Consider the following 15,627-nt stretch of genomic DNA (forward strand, 5'->3'; position numbering starts at 1 on the left):
GAGGAGAGGAAGAGAGAGAGAGAGGGAGAGAGAGAGAGCGAGAGAGAAGGAGAGGAGAGAGAGAGAGAGAGGGAGGAGAGAGAGGGAGAGGAGGAGAGAGAGAGGGAGAGAGAGAGAGAGAGAGGGAGAGAGAGAGAGAAAGAGAGAGAGGGGGAGGAGGAGAGAGACAGGGAGAGGAGAGAGAGAGGGAGAGAGAGACGGGGGAGGGGAGGAGAGAGAGAGAGGGAGAGGAGGAGAGGAGAGAGGGAGAGAGAGGGAGAGAGAGGGAGAGGAGAGAGAGAGGGAGGGAGGGAGGGAGAGGAGGTTTCAGGTGGAGATGGTTGATTAGAGCACATGTTTACCTTCCAGGTGTGATTTGATTGTTTTTATTTTTATCTTTACCTCATTAAGCGGAGCACCTGGGCAGATTATCATCACAACATATTAACAATCAGCAGGTTTCATCTTCCACTCCATCCCTCTGTCTCTCTGTGAAACCTTCCGTCCATTTTGGGAACGAATCGCGTTGACAGCGTAAAGCGTAATCAGCGTTGGATCCGGGCTCTGGGAACCCGGAGCGTCACCGCAGGGGGTGGAGGTCGCACGTCAAGGGGGAATCAGCCGCCGGAGATATGACTTCACGGCCCCCGAGCCGGTGCCACTACCCTCCAAATGCTATCACAGGTCCATTCTAACCGCGTCAGCTCGCTACCGCTACGTCGGCTCGCAACCACCAACCGATACGTCGGCTCGCTACCGCTACGTCAGCTCGCTACCGCTGGGTCGGCTCGCTACTGCTGCTGCCAACCCCTACGTCTGCTCGCTCTGAGCCCTAATGGCTTTTGGAGAACATTGGTTAAAAATAAAGTAAAAAAAAAAATATATATATATATAATGAACTAACTGAATGCAGAAGTAGCAAATTAACGGGCAAATTCAGCGATCCAAACTCACGGAAGAGTGGAAGAAGAAGGGAAAAGACGGAGCGTGGACGTCCCCCCCCCCCCCTTCTCATCCCGGCGCTCCCTCCACCTCTCTCCCCATCACCGATGCAGCCGGCACCCTCTCTAAATTGTTTTGCCTGACCTTTGCTACTGTAGCGCTAATTATTAGCATGGCGTCGGCCCTGTAGGGCGCAGCTAATTATGGCGGATTTATCTGAAGGGACAGCGGCTGGCGTTCTTCACGGGCCACGTCTCGGCGAGCGTCAGCGCGGGTGAGGCAAAGACGGAATAAGGTTAATTCGGGTAATAGAGCAATAGTAATTAGAGTTACAATAATTACAAGCAGAGTGGTCATAACAACGAGCGGTGGAGGTATTAGTAGTAGGGAGTTCAATTACCCGCTACACCTATGCAACACCTTATTGTAATGGAACTAAGCCTTCCGCACGACGACCTTTATCAGAGGAAGCAGATTGTCGCCGTGCGACGCCGGGCGGATGTCCGGCAACGGGAGTCAAAAATGAAAAAATTATTTAAAAAAGGGGGTTTTCAACGCATAGGCAATTAGCGTGGGCGGCGGGATCCCGTGAGTGGGCGCCGAGCGAGCGTGAGACGCGGGAGGGCCGTCGCTTTCAAGGGTGTGACCGGCGTCGCGGGGCCCGGAACAGGACTCCACTTGCTCCACCTGCCGTGGAGGGGGGGGGGATAAAATAAACGAAAGGAAAAAGGAAAAAAAAGCGAAGGAACACAGGTGATTTCTCATCCTCCCTCCTGACGTCCCACGCGGCGGGGGGTCCTCGGACGGGGGGCGCCGCGGGGGGCTCTGAACGGAGCCGGTGGGCCGGGGCCCCTGCGCCGTTTCCTTTCTTCATTTCTTCCCCTCCGTCTGGCGGGGGGAGTCCGCAGTTCTCTCTCTCTCTCAATCAGCTTCTCTCTCTCTCTCTCTCTATTGTTTGGGGGCGAGGTAGGAAGCCTCGTCGCTCACCGCCGCTGTCGTTCTCCTTCCTCTCCTCCTCCTCCGCCCTAACAGTGTTACCGTACAATGGGGAGTCGAATTATTGGATTGTGTACAGATTTTTATCTCCAACGCCCCACATTCATTTATTAAATTCCCAGATTACGAGTGGAAGCACGTGAGACGGGGTGGGGGTGGCGGGGGGGGGGGGGGATCCAGCTCTTATCAGCCTCCGAGGAGATTGGCTGTTAATCAAGATGTGAGGAATAAAGCAGGGAGCAGATATTATTACCGTGTCGCGCTGAGACAAAGAGGAACCCCTCCAATCTGCACCCAAACTGATAAAGAGCCGCCCCCGAGACGTGCCGGCTCGGTTCGTGTTTGTTTGTTTATTTACTTTATTTATTTATTTATCTTTTTTTTTTTCGCGCGCGCGCGGCTTCCGTCACACACTCGTACACGCCGCGATAAGCAACAACAATTATTATATGTTGTTTACGGCGGCGGAACCAAAGGATTTAAGGGCTTTCATTTCATGGAGGTCAAGGTGTGGAAGAGCGTTTTTTCTTTTCTTTTCCGTTTTTTGCATACATTACACACGGGGAACAGCGTTTGGCTTCAGGAATAATTGTGGCAGTGCGTGTGTGTGTTTGTGTGTGCGCGCGCGTGTGTGTGTGTGTGAGGTGTCGCCATGCAGTGCCGCATTCCTACCTCTACGCTGTGGGAGCCGCCATCTGCCGCTGTTTTCCATGACCCTATGATACACAACCCCCCCCATCCCACCCCGCCCCACCCCAAAAAAGGAAGAAAAAAAAAACATGTTTGCCCCCAAAGACAGCCCCCCGATACAAATTAAATTAAACAAAGTCAGAGCAGCTAATCCCTGTGTGTTTCAGCTGCTGGAATCCCCCCTACGAATGAGTGGGTCAAGCCCACTACATCTGGCCTCGCGCTCAAGCTGCTGCAGCCGCCGTGCCCCCGCTGGGACCGCCTGTGTGTGTGTGTGTGTGTGTGTGTGTGTGTGTGTGTGTGTGTGTGTGTGTGTGTGTGTGTGTGTGTGTGTGTGCATGTGTCTGCGACCGTGCACCGCGTCCCCTGCTTCCTTTGTGTCTCACTGTACGTCGCGTTCCCAGGCTCCGCACGGCCACGCTGGCGCCCCGATGTGTGAGCGACCACAGGGCCCCGGGGTAGCGTTCGCCCCGGGGGCAAGTAGACTCCCGCGCCGGGGCAGGTGCAGCGCCCCGTGCCGTCGTCTGATCGGACGGGTGAGAAAAATCACGGTGATCCGTCGACGTCAGGTTGTCCGAAAACGCAGCACATCCGCTTGATTTGTCCGCCTCAGAGGGCAGAGCAGAGACTCCATCAGAGCGGTTCATGTCACGGACACGGTTTTGGATTGTGATAATAAAACAGGACATAATAATATGATGTCATGTGACATGATGAGTAGAATTAGGAGAAAAGTCAGATCAGAGAAGGACGGGCGGAGCGGACACGCATGTGGAGCAAACGTCGTCGCGGTGGTTTTCAGGGAGGTTTGCCTCTTTTTTCGGTGAGCCAGACAACCCGGCTCCCGAGCCTTTCTTTTAACTGTGAAATTGCATGGAATATTTTGGTTTGTATTTATTCCGCGACGAAAACATAATGATTAACGTGACTGGACTCAATTCACATCCTCCGAAACAAAATAACACAATCATAATGAAAGCAAGGCATTAAATAATGAAAAACGCTATCCTTTTGTTAAATATATTCCCAATATCTTTCTTGCTCCATTGTCTTCTAATGGAGCAGAGCATTTCTCATTTAGCTTTGTTCACTGGAGGGATCTAAGCCTCTAAATAGTTATTGTTCACTCGCCATGATTGCGTTTAGCGAGGTAGATTTCAGGGGGGATGCAGGTGATACGCCCCCTCAATCACAACACGTGCATCAGGTATAGTTAGATAGGTTGGTATAGGTAGATAGGTTGGTATAGGTAGATAGGTGTTGCCCGATGCTTCCAAATCACTGAGTCCACCCCTGGCCCGATGCTTCCAAATCACTGAGTCCGCCCCTGCCCACCAGGCACACACACAGACTTTTAAAAGGAAGTCGTTGTTTGAATGGACGACACATTGTTGTTCAATAGATTTTTTTCACGTTTAAATATTTTAAATAAAATGTTCACACTCTTTTATCAATGTTTTTTTTTTCACGTGACTTGAGCTGATTAACTTAATTTAACTTATTAACTTAATTTCCTGCGGAACGCTTAAAGGTTGGTTATTTCAACGCTCCGTCAGAAGCTGGGCGACCGCTGAAGCTGATTATTCAAAATCTATAATCACAATTAAATTCTAACATCAATAATAATAATAATAATAATAATAATAATAATAATAATAATAATAAAAATAATAATAATAAAAGATGTTAAACGGAGAATAAATTATTTAGTTAAAAACAAATAATGATTTATTTCCACGTCGTCCATGCTGGCATTTCACTGGCGTGCTGTGACCTAACTTCCTGGTCGGACGATATGAAAAAAGGAACAATCGCCCAACCTGTATATACAGTATACTATACTATGTGTGTGTGTATATATATATATATATATATATATTTATAAAACGTATCCATTGTAATTGTTACTTATTAATTGTAGGTTTTGTACATTCATAAATTATAATAATTCATTCCTAAAAGTTTCAAGACATTTTTAATAGGCCTAAATTATGGTAAGTACGTTTGACTATCGGCAAGAACAACATCTCAGCCACTTGTCTGAAGCTTAATGTCGAGCCCTGGACCAGGAGGTCGCGGTCCAAGCTCAGACAATCCGACGTTGTTCTTTTGCCCACGAACGGCCGCCTTATAATTGCACCCTTAACAAGCTCCGAGCACAGATGTGGTGCGATGTGCACGCAGCTAATGCTCCACCGTCAATCCCCGCGGCCGACAGCTGCCTCCAAAAAGATCATCCCAAATATTAACACCAGATGTGAAAGCAACACACAGAACACGGAGAACAAGGATCCAAAACACGACCGGGCGTCCATTACCCCAAACGCTGATTGAAGCGGAGGATCCAGTCAGCGTGCACTAACCCATCTGTTTATTAGAAAAAAAATCCCTCCTCCTGTTCTCTGATTGGCTGGCATGGAGCCGTGTCATATCAAAACTCTTGTATTTTCGGAGGCCCAGGACAAAGCACGGCGACATCGCAGCTGCTGTGCTGCAGATCTGCCGTTTGAGGGGTTCACGGGGTCGCAGACGGTGACGTTTGGGACGCGAGCGTGTTTGCATTTGCCCGCAGTCGCACACACACGCGCGAGCACGAGCGCGAGCGACGCTTTGTTTGAGTGCGTGGCTTCTCGGGGCGCTGGGATTAATGAGCGCTGATGAAGTTACACTCGTGCCTCCTCCCTGAGAGGCTGCGGCGCCACGGCCTGGAGGCGGTGACTCACTTCACTTCCCCCCATCCTTCCATCGCTCCATCCACCACCGCCCCGGCGTCAGATTAAGGCATGTCAATAAACAGACCGACTCAATCCATCTCCGAGTGAGAGCATCCGCTCAGAGAAGCCTCCCGGTCTGTAATGAGCTGCTGCAAATCTCCAGCCAACAAAAATGTCTGGAAGGACGCCTCGTCACAGGGAGGGAGGGGGAGGAGGAGGGAGAGAGGAGAGAGGAGAGGTGAGAGAGGGAAAGAGAGAGAGGGCCGACTGTGCTTGAACAGTACACACCATCGTTTAAAATACCCGAGAGGGAAGACATTCTCCTTCCTGTTGCAGCATGAGGGTGATGCCTTGCCGACATAGATTAATAATCCTTAATCTGAGCCCTGTAGGTCCTCAGATTACTGTGAATTTATAGTTATGACTATGATGAGTCTCTGCATGTTACTGCTGTAATCTACTAATGTAGAATGGAATGAATCACATTTATACTGTATACATATTTCATATATATATATTTTATATATTGTTTGTCTAATATGGTGCGTATACTCTATATATATATATAATATTTTTTAATTCTATATAGTTATTATATAAAAAATATATATATTATACACATAATTATGTATCATAATAATAATTATTATAATAATAATAATAATAGCTGCAGGCAGCAATGCAGTCCTGGTCCTGGTTAGTCAGTGTGACAGGTGTGACGTGTGTGACGAAACGATGTACAAGCCCCATTCGCAATACTGAAGAATTTATTTAGGGTTAATGTTATTATTACAATTCAAGATAACATGTAACCACATTCATTGTCTGTAATGAAATACACACGTATGTTATAATGGCAACAAATCTGGCTGGGACTATGAAATATAATGCTAATTGTAGACTACCATGGATTTGGAAGCAGGCCTAATTTCTAATGACTGACACAAATGTATGTTACAGCTGTTATGCCCAATTCTGCATGCCCCGCGAGCACTGCACTCACTGAGGGCTGTTTGGGTCATTATTGACATGATATTCACACTGTCGAGCCAAAAATGGCACAAAAATATATGCTGATAAAACGATTTGGTTCATAGAGAAATAAAGTTGCAAGTAAAGTGCAAATAAAGTTTGCATACCCTTCCCTTCTCAGACCAGGTGAGTGTTCGATGTATGAAATTCTCAATGTCCAGTCACAACAGCCCAAAATATGAGCTGGTAACAGTGTTTGACCCCAAAGTGTCTTAAGCAAAACTTAAGCGATGGATGCCTTATTTGGCCCCGCGAGGAGATGGAATTCTCCCGGGGCCAACAGAATTCGGCATTAAACCCACTGTCCTGCCCCTTCATTTGCTTTCTTTAAGTTTGACTCCAACTTAACTTAACAAGTTAACTCAACTTCGGCACGACTAAACTTAACATCGGTGAATTGACAAAGACAGAAAGGGCACCGAAACGCAGAGATGTCGAGCTGGCAGAGCCGCTGCGTCTGTGCGCGCCGCCGTCTCGGTGAGGTCCCGATTGTCTGGGACCAATCAGTAGACTGCAGTGCTTTCTCGTGACCTGTGCAGGAAAAAAAAACCCAGAACCACAGTTTTTTTACTAACTTATTCCACAAAAATGGACCGATCTGGATCAAACTCGGATGACAGCATGTTGGAACTGTCCCAAGATCAAATCTTATTCATCGTGTCCGTGGGTTCGTCGGTTCCATGACATCCGTACACCAATGACGTCAATTTTTCATGAACAAAAACAATAGGGGACCCCGCCCTTTTCTGGGTATATATACAGTATAGGCCCATGCAAGGTTGGCTCAACTAGTTTAAATTTCCTTTCCTCTTTATCCCTACATAATTAGTGTTTGCACTGACTCTCCCAGGAAGGGTTGGGTTGGGAGCCTTCGCTAAACGTCCCCGGGATTTTCAACTTTTCCAAATCCAGGTGCTGTTTAGCGAAAGAGCCACCTCCCTCTCTTCTCTCATGTGGCGCCAGGCAGACATTAACGGATTTGGGGATGAGGGGAGTGTGAAAACTTTCGGCCTGACATCAAAATTAAGGAAAATCCCCCGGGACTCGCCCGAGGGGGAAGTTCCCGCTATTTCACTTTGATTACACTCCACGGGTTTAAAGAAAGAAAAAAAAGAAAAATAAGCCGATTTCTTTTTTTGTTAACAGCAAAGATAGTCAACATTTATTTTCCCTCCCTCTTCCTTTTTAGTATGTAAAACCCCAACTCTTAAGCTCATAAAAATATTCAGGTTTTCTTGCTCAGATAGATAAAGTCTGTGTAAAGCCGGTGGCAGAAGTGAGCACGCCCAGGTACAGGAGAAGGTGTACAGTAAACCCACCCTCACTGTGCAGCAGGATAGTGGGTAATTCAAATATTAATTTCCGTTAATTATTTAAAAATATAATATTTTAAAAATGTTTCACAATAAAAAGTAAATTAAACCAGTACTATAGTTAGTTATTTTTGTGTTGAACAGGTATTTTTCACTCATAAATAATAATAATAATGATAATTATAATAATAATAATAATAATAATAATAATAGGAAAATAACTTGATTAACTAATTGAAATAAAACCTCACAGTCAGACCAGCGTGTGTGTGCCTCCGCTTTGTGAACCTGACGTGACAGTGGGTGCGCGCCTTTTCAGCCGGGGCACCTCCCGGCGAGGGAGGAGCTTAGGCTGTCTCTTACATGGCTAACATTTGCCGGTGGCAGGAGAATTCAACCTAAACAAACACAACATAAAACTGTGAAACTTGACCAAAAAAAAAACCGAAGGGCTCATCACCCGGCGAGACTCGCTTCCCTTTATTCCTTCAAAAGAAACGTTCATTAGGATCGGACCGTTCGTGAACGGCGTGGTGACGAGAAGTTTGTGATGAAGAGGGACACGGCTCTCCCTGGGGGGTTATTTTCCTACTGGACACCTTGATTGATGGCACTCTTTACTAAAACGTTTCTATGTAGTTTTATCTCGTGTTTCTATTGAAAAGGCTGCGGAGCCGGGCGCAGTTGGGGTAAAAAAAAAAAGGAAGGAAAACAGACCTCTCGTGCAAAAATAGAGAAACGCTGCACGGCTCCGCACGGACGTGGCCAGTGGAGCTGCAGCGGTGGATTCAATAGGGAGCAGCACAAACTGCACGCTGCGCTGCGCCGCGCCGCGCCCGTACACTGTGCCAACGCGTCGGGTGGATTTATACGGTGAAACCGCGGTTCACATGTGTGTATTGGACCTTACGAGTTGTACCGAATGGTTTTATATCATACTGTATACCGTTGCATCCCTGCTATCTATCTACTATATCTACATCTATCTACTAGAGCTACATCATGAGAAAATTCAATCCAGGAGCCACTGATATTAATATAATATTACTATATGTATCTAGAACAGGGCTCCTAAAATATGTATCCCCTTGGCCCAGCATGCAGCATGTATTTTATTTTATTTTATTTTTTAACAGAAAAAGGACGTTATATTAGAAGTCAACACAGGATTCTCAAAGAGATTTTAACAATAACCATGCATTTTAAATTCAGATGTTTTTATGAGGCTTTTTCCAACCAAAATACATTCGAACAATAACTACGAAATTCAGATTTTCTTATCATTTGTCTTTTTCAATGAATATAGTCAATATAGGATAAACATACAAAAAACAACAAGACTATTTTCCCCCCAAAAGAGACGATGCAACGCTCACATTAGCACATATCAATATATATCTATATAGTGTTTACATATTTTTCTCTATTAGAAAATTCTGGCCCACACTCTGGAGCCTGGTAGCCAGTATTCTGGGGTCCGCTGGTGGGTCATGTGGTTGTGAACCCGGCTTGCTAGCACAATGACTCGCTGAGAAGACAACAAGAGCCTGAAGTAAAGACTAAAGACTCGCCAGCGTCAGCGCGGCTATGGTGGAATGCAGACGTCTGCAGGGGGCGGGGGGGGGGGGGGCTATTATTTAAAATCTTTTCATCACTCTAAAAGCCGGGCTAGCTTTGACGTTGAGCAGCTCATGAATCATTAATGTTGTTGCTATTAATGTATGTATAATTAATCACATCTCAACCGACTGCGCCCGCATGGAGCCTGTAGGCCTGAGTGGCGTGGAGAGCGGTCCTGGCGATGGGCTCTGTTTCGTAATAATAGACAGACAAGTGATTTGCAGCTTCCTCTGCCAGCAAGATACATAGATGGAGGGCAGGACAATGGCCTTCCCGGGCCAACGTCCTCCCCACTCCATGAGAGCGGAGGGGTTGATTGTTTCGGACAGAATGGGTAAATGTTTGTCCCCGCTCACACAGGAAGGCAGGATAAATGAGAAGGAAACCCGATCAGGAAGTGGCATTGTATTTATTTACCTCTATCTGTTGCGGTGCCGCCGCCCCTTTATCTGTTTTTCTCACAACTGGACGTGCGGCGCGAGCGACACACACAATGCCACCAGCGGCACGTCGCACGCGTGGTCGAGGTTTTGCGTGTGACCTCACCGCATAATTCCGTCCACCCCGTCTGTGTAAATGTCGGGTCCATGAACCCCCGGAGCGCTTGCCAGAGCGGCCAAACGGTCAGAACAGAAACGTGCAAAGCTACGGGAAAAGCAGGCTACGGCAACATTCTGACTGGAGAATCACTCACTTTCATAACGCGATTGATTCCCGAACGGGCAATTGTTTTTTTGGGGGCAAATTAATGGGTGATGAAGCGAAATGATGCAGGGAAAGTTGTTCACATGCGTGCTCCCTGCGTCACCATTGATTGTGTATAATTTCAGTTTGCAAGGGGTGCCGGTTGATATTAAATGGCAACAGCCCCTCCGTATTCATTGCGGCGGTCCCCGCTCTTTAGCAGGCAGAAATAGAAAATCTAATCTTATCCACAACCGTGGCAGCGCCTCAGGCACTCCTTCACCCTTTTTACCGCTGATCCTCCCTGAGGGACCCGGCCTTCTCCGAGGAAGGAGGGAAATCTATAATCTCGCAGATGGCAGAGCATCTATGGGAAATACTATAGTCATGAAGAAGGTGGTAATGATGGTAATGTGGGTGGAGAGTGGGTGCGGGGGCGCAGTAGTACTACACGCACAGGGTGGGAGGGTGGCGGCGGTGCACACGGGCTGAGGAAGCGTCTCCACCTACTGGCATTGTAAACAGGAGCGGCGCGCCGCTAGCTCTGGCAGGTGCGCCGGTGGTCCGCGGCGTTGCCATGGGTGCCACACAGAGCGAAGCTGAGCCGCTTAGAGGAGCCGCCGGGCGGAAAACCGCAGCTGTCAGGAGCGCCATGCAAATCCGGGAAGGTCGGAGCGCGGCGGTTTGAGGAAAGGGGATGAAAAAGGCGAGGTGTGTTGGCGGGAAACACAGGCTGGAGGTGAGGGGTGGCTGTAGGCGCAACGGGAGGGGGCCGAAGGGGGGGCGGGGGGGGATCGGCCTGTCGCTCTGTCTCACGGGGGTGCGCGGGAAGTCGGAAGCGGCACGCCGTCTAAACACAGAACCGCATCCGTCACACGCACAATGCCCCCCTACAGCTTAAGTGCAGAAGCACAGAGGATGGAATGCGTGCAGCAAAAAATGGCATCCGACCCGGGCCTTTAGGAGACGGCGCCGCTCCGCCCCTTTTCTGCTCCGTCCACACCGACGACCCCACCGCTCCAAATACTTCATGTTATTTACTCATTATGAATGGGACGCTCTGTGTCCCCCCCTCCATCCTCTCTCACCGTCCACCCCTCTCCGCGTGGAAGAGGATGTCCGCAAAGCTCGCCTACTCCTAGTATTTCCTTCCTGGACGAGCTCCAGACGTCCTCCAGCGAGGGCGGGGCCACAGAACGAGGCCGTGGACCCTAAATCACATGAAGCGAAAACGCCGTCCGGCAGCATCGCTTGATACTGTCTGGTCCGTGTGGTGGGAATTATATCGCCGGGGGCAACCGAAGAGCTTCAAGTCCCAAACAGCTGCGGCTGTATGTTTTTACAGCTAATCAGATTACAGAGCAGCATCTGCAGGATGACAGATGTAGGGAGCCTCTCGCATCCCGTTTTATTTCCTCCCTCTAATATACATATTCTGTTAAATGCCTCCTTTGTTTTGGCGAGGAGATGGTGTTTCATCCACGCGCAGTCACGGCGAGCCACAGACTTGCGCTTTCAAGTCGACGTTCTCTCTCCCGTCTTAAAATGGCCGCCGTTGCCCGCGCTCAATTCAAAAGAGCGAATCGACACAAACAGGCAAACAAACGCCGGCTGAACGTCCGGCTTTGAAGAGCGCGGAGTGGAATGTGATAATTGGGAAGTCGTGCCCTCCGCGCACAAATTGCGCTGCTGCCATTTTTACGGCCTCTTCGGCCCGAGGTCGACGCCGCAGTTGGAGTTGTCAGTCTGAAATGAAACCGCTGTTAAGGTCGGTTTTTACCCCATTTCTCTCCATTTTTACCATGTTGACTGTGGTGTGGAGTACTGATGTCTGCAATATAAGTCCCCCCCCAAACCCCCATCCCTCCGTCCCTCCATCCCTCCATCCCTCCGCCCCTCCATCCCTCCGTCCCATCTTTGCTCCTCACTCGCTCCCTATGGCCGCGCACAATGAATACACTTGCATCCAGACTACGGAACCAATTGTCACGCTGAGAGGAAGGCAAATCGAATCTCACGGTAGCAACTAGGCGAGGAGATTGCTTTTCCTTTTTCGGTGCCAAAGAGCTGAGCCAGGCGTCCTTTTCGCCCCCGTTTTATTGGACGGAGAGAGTCAGCGGGTGGAATAAAAAGGGGAAAAACTCTCGGGGCCACCTACCTACCGACGGACCACCAGCGTCCCTCGGGTCGAAGCTCACCCGTCTCTCCCTCCCCGTCTTCACCCTCTTCGCGCCCGGGCACCAGCTATTAGTCAAACCCGGTAACACAAGGAACTTTGTTCCTCTCCACAGCCCTGGAAGTCCAAACCCAAGCAGGATTATTGGGCATCGAGTGGCCTCGGCTGCCAAACCGGGCCCTTTTGGATCACAACAACACGTTGACCAATCTGATGAAGTCTCCATTTGCGGCGTCCTCGCTGCAGTTAAGCACTCCCTCCTCCTCCGCCCCCAAACTGACACCAATTTTAAGTCCGTCGGAGACATTTCTCAGCCGGGGCATAATCTTTCAAGCCCCCATTCGCGACACGCTCTTCAGGTTGACTCATGAAAAGCCCAAGGTTTGGCCTCTCGTATTCGTCTGTTTGTCTATTTTTAGGAGGAAATTAGGGGATTTTTTTTTGGAGGGGGGGGGTTTTGCCCCGCTGCAGACAATTAAAGATGAGTCACGTTTTAAAGGGGCACGCTAATCACAATGACAAATAAACCTTGAAACACAGCGCGGCCTCTCTTTTAGACGGTACCAAATATACATGTTCCAAGAGGAAGGACCTTAAGGCGGTCGTGCATTATGGAAAACCACAGAGCTCGTTCACTAGTGGAACAATGTGAGAATCGGGGCCACGTTGCCTTCCTCTGGAGGCCGTGCTCTCCCAGAACCCGGTCCAAGCCAATTACGGGCGTGCGCCGGAGTGAGATTCGCAGGGAAATGTGTGTCCTGTCTCTTTAATGAAGTTTTGCTCTTGTTACTCCTGCCACGCATGTTCATTAGTTTCCCCGCGGATGCCGGGCGAGAAGTAGAGGCTGCTGCATAATGAGTCTTCACTGGGACCCAGGGAGAGCCCAGGTAGTGCTCTGCCAGAAAATACACCGCAGCGTGGCATCTTATGATATCTAATGAGAGAGAGAGTTTAACATATTAATACCTTATTTATAAAACTTGTCATGTGTAATATTTGAAAAAAAAAAAATACATATAACTAATTTACACTGATTGAAATACAGGTTTAGATTATTATTATTTTTTTTTTTATCCAATATTTTTAAATATTTAAAATATTATTCAATTTGGTGTTTTCACCCCCCGAGTCCTAGTTTTCCTAAATCGGGCCCTGGTTACACCTTCCACAGCACCTCATTCCAGGTCATTACACCTCAAGTAATTGGAGTAAGAAAAAGGAAAAAAAAAAAAAAAAAAAAAAAAAAAGTCGTCGTCTCCACAGTGATCAGTTTCCTAATTAACAAATTAGTCTCGCTGAATTAATTAGGAAGGGCCCGTTTATTAATTAATTAATTAATGGTTTTTTAAACTCCCGTGTTTTAAAAGCCATTCCTTTAAGCCCCTGTGAAAGAAACCTATCGCCGCTGTCTGCGTACTTTCATAGTGATCAAATCAGGCTGGACCGGAACAAAGGAGAAGGAGCGAATAAACAGGGTGCGCTCCAAACGAAGCCCGCTGATAAAACGCTAATTAAAATGATTTTTTATTTTTTTTTCTCTTTACAAATTATCTCCTGGATATTAATGAGCTCAGTGAAAACAGAGGGAAAATGACGGCATCCTTCACTGGGTACAGATTGCATCAACCGTCTTGCAAACCTCAAATCAGAAGCTGTCGTTTCAATTATTACATTGTTCGGCAGGAAAGATAATTAGGGAAGGCGGAGGTGAGACCGCTCGCCTCGCCTTATTTTTCCAGTGACTCCAAAGTATTTTGGCAGGCCCCGAGTCGGACCTGACCTCATTTGGGAACGTTCGCCGCTAATTAGTCATTTGGCATCACACTTTTAGGTCTGTATTTTAGCAGGGAAAAAAATAAATAAAAATCAAGACAGTATCGGCAAGGCGAGCCGGATTTAAAAAAATAAATGTAATAAAAATGTTGTCGCCAATGAAACGTGTCAAAAAGCAGGACGGACTTCAACCCGTCGTCTTAAACAAACAGGGGCGCGGACGTTGGGGGCGCGTTTCCACATAATCTGACATTTTGGGTAGAGCGGTTCGTGGGAGATGTTTGTCAAAGATAAACAGAACACGTCGGGCGCTGCTGCCTTGCCTGAAAGGCCGTCCTCGCGCCGTTCCAATTTGGGATACTGTGGCAACGGAGGATCCCACCCCTTCCCTGTTCTCACAGCTCGCTCCTTTGAATTTCCAACACGTACGGTATTTACACTATTTACGAATACGTATTTACGTATTTACGTATATCACTAGTTTACGCTCGGGGCTTTTACCTATTGTTTTTTTTCTTTTCTTTTTTTTCTTTGTTTACAAAGGGAGATTTACGGGAAAATATTTAAACAGGAGGGCAGCCGGACAGAAGGGTAAAGTCCGGGAGAATCCCTGGAAAAGTGGGGGGGGGGGGGGGGGGGGGGTTGACAGGCATGCCCTAAAAAACGGCAAAAGACAGGCAGCAGAATTATTGTTTAAATACTTACATTTCCATCGTCGGAAGTTTCGTCAGCCAACAGCATCAGCCCTTCACATGATAAGTTCTCAGCTGCAACATAACACTAGCAGGTGCTGATGATGCACACAACAAAAAAAAAACGCACCTTCACAAAGGCATTTCTCCACCCGTGGGTGGAGTTGCTCAGGTGGGGAAGGGGTTCTGATTCTAACGAGACCCCGGAATGGGACGTCGGAAGGGGACGCGAATCCGATCGTCTCGCTGAATGACAAGGGCCGTCTTACTTCCCAGTTTGTGCGTTCGGCCCAAATGTACGTGCACAAGCAGCGAAGAGGAGAGTGTTTCCCGACATGTGACCAATAAGCATAATATTGGTCCAAAACCAGCAGCTTTCAAATCCCACTGTTCCCAGTCACACTTGAACCGCGGAGCGATGTACGGCGGTGTGACTCCACCTTAACATCATTGTGACACAAGTGAAACGTCATCTCCGGGCCCCTTCTAGACGGCTGTGCCGCCGCCGCCGCCGCCGCTGCCGCCGCTGTCCGTGCGTCCGAGTTTGGGACGACCTCAACCCGAGCGTGCCGCCGCAGTGAAACAGGGATTCAAAGTGAGGCGCGGCGTGCCGCCTCCTTATCGGGAGGGCGTTGAAAGGGTCGTGCGGTCGTTTTCTCTGGGCCTTGAGCAGGAAACCGGACGCCCTCTGGCCTCTGGCATCTTATCTGGCCGCCGGGGGGAGATGACGTGCAGGCACCGAGGGCTTCCTGCCCAACGTACATTGACAGTGTGATGAGTTACCCCCGCGGAAATATCTCCATATAGATATCTCCCCTTAGATATATATCTCTCATACATTAGCGTTGGTGAAAAGAAAAAAATTGTCGGTAGAGGGAGGAAAAAAAAAAAGAGGATGAACGCGGAATGCCTTTGAACTGTGTTCCATAATGTGGGTCACAGATCCATCACATGCATATTAAGAAAACGCCTTTTCATCTGCAATTGCCAAGTTAAGATTCCCCTGGCGCACTACT

General features: G+C 48.2%; 1 protein-coding gene across 3 annotated transcripts in view; it reads left to right on the forward strand.

Moving 5' to 3' along the window:
- Positions 1–15,627, forward strand: part of pcdh19 (protocadherin 19) — a gene marked incomplete at its 5' end in the record, with an annotated part of 58,949 nt that overhangs the window by 18,482 nt on the left and 24,840 nt on the right. The gene's annotated exons all lie outside the window — the stretch shown is intronic.

This window comes from Zeus faber (assembly GCF_960531495.2).
Source record: "Zeus faber genome assembly, chromosome: 10".
In the NCBI taxonomy this organism is placed as follows: domain Eukaryota; kingdom Metazoa; phylum Chordata; class Actinopteri; order Zeiformes; family Zeidae; genus Zeus; species Zeus faber.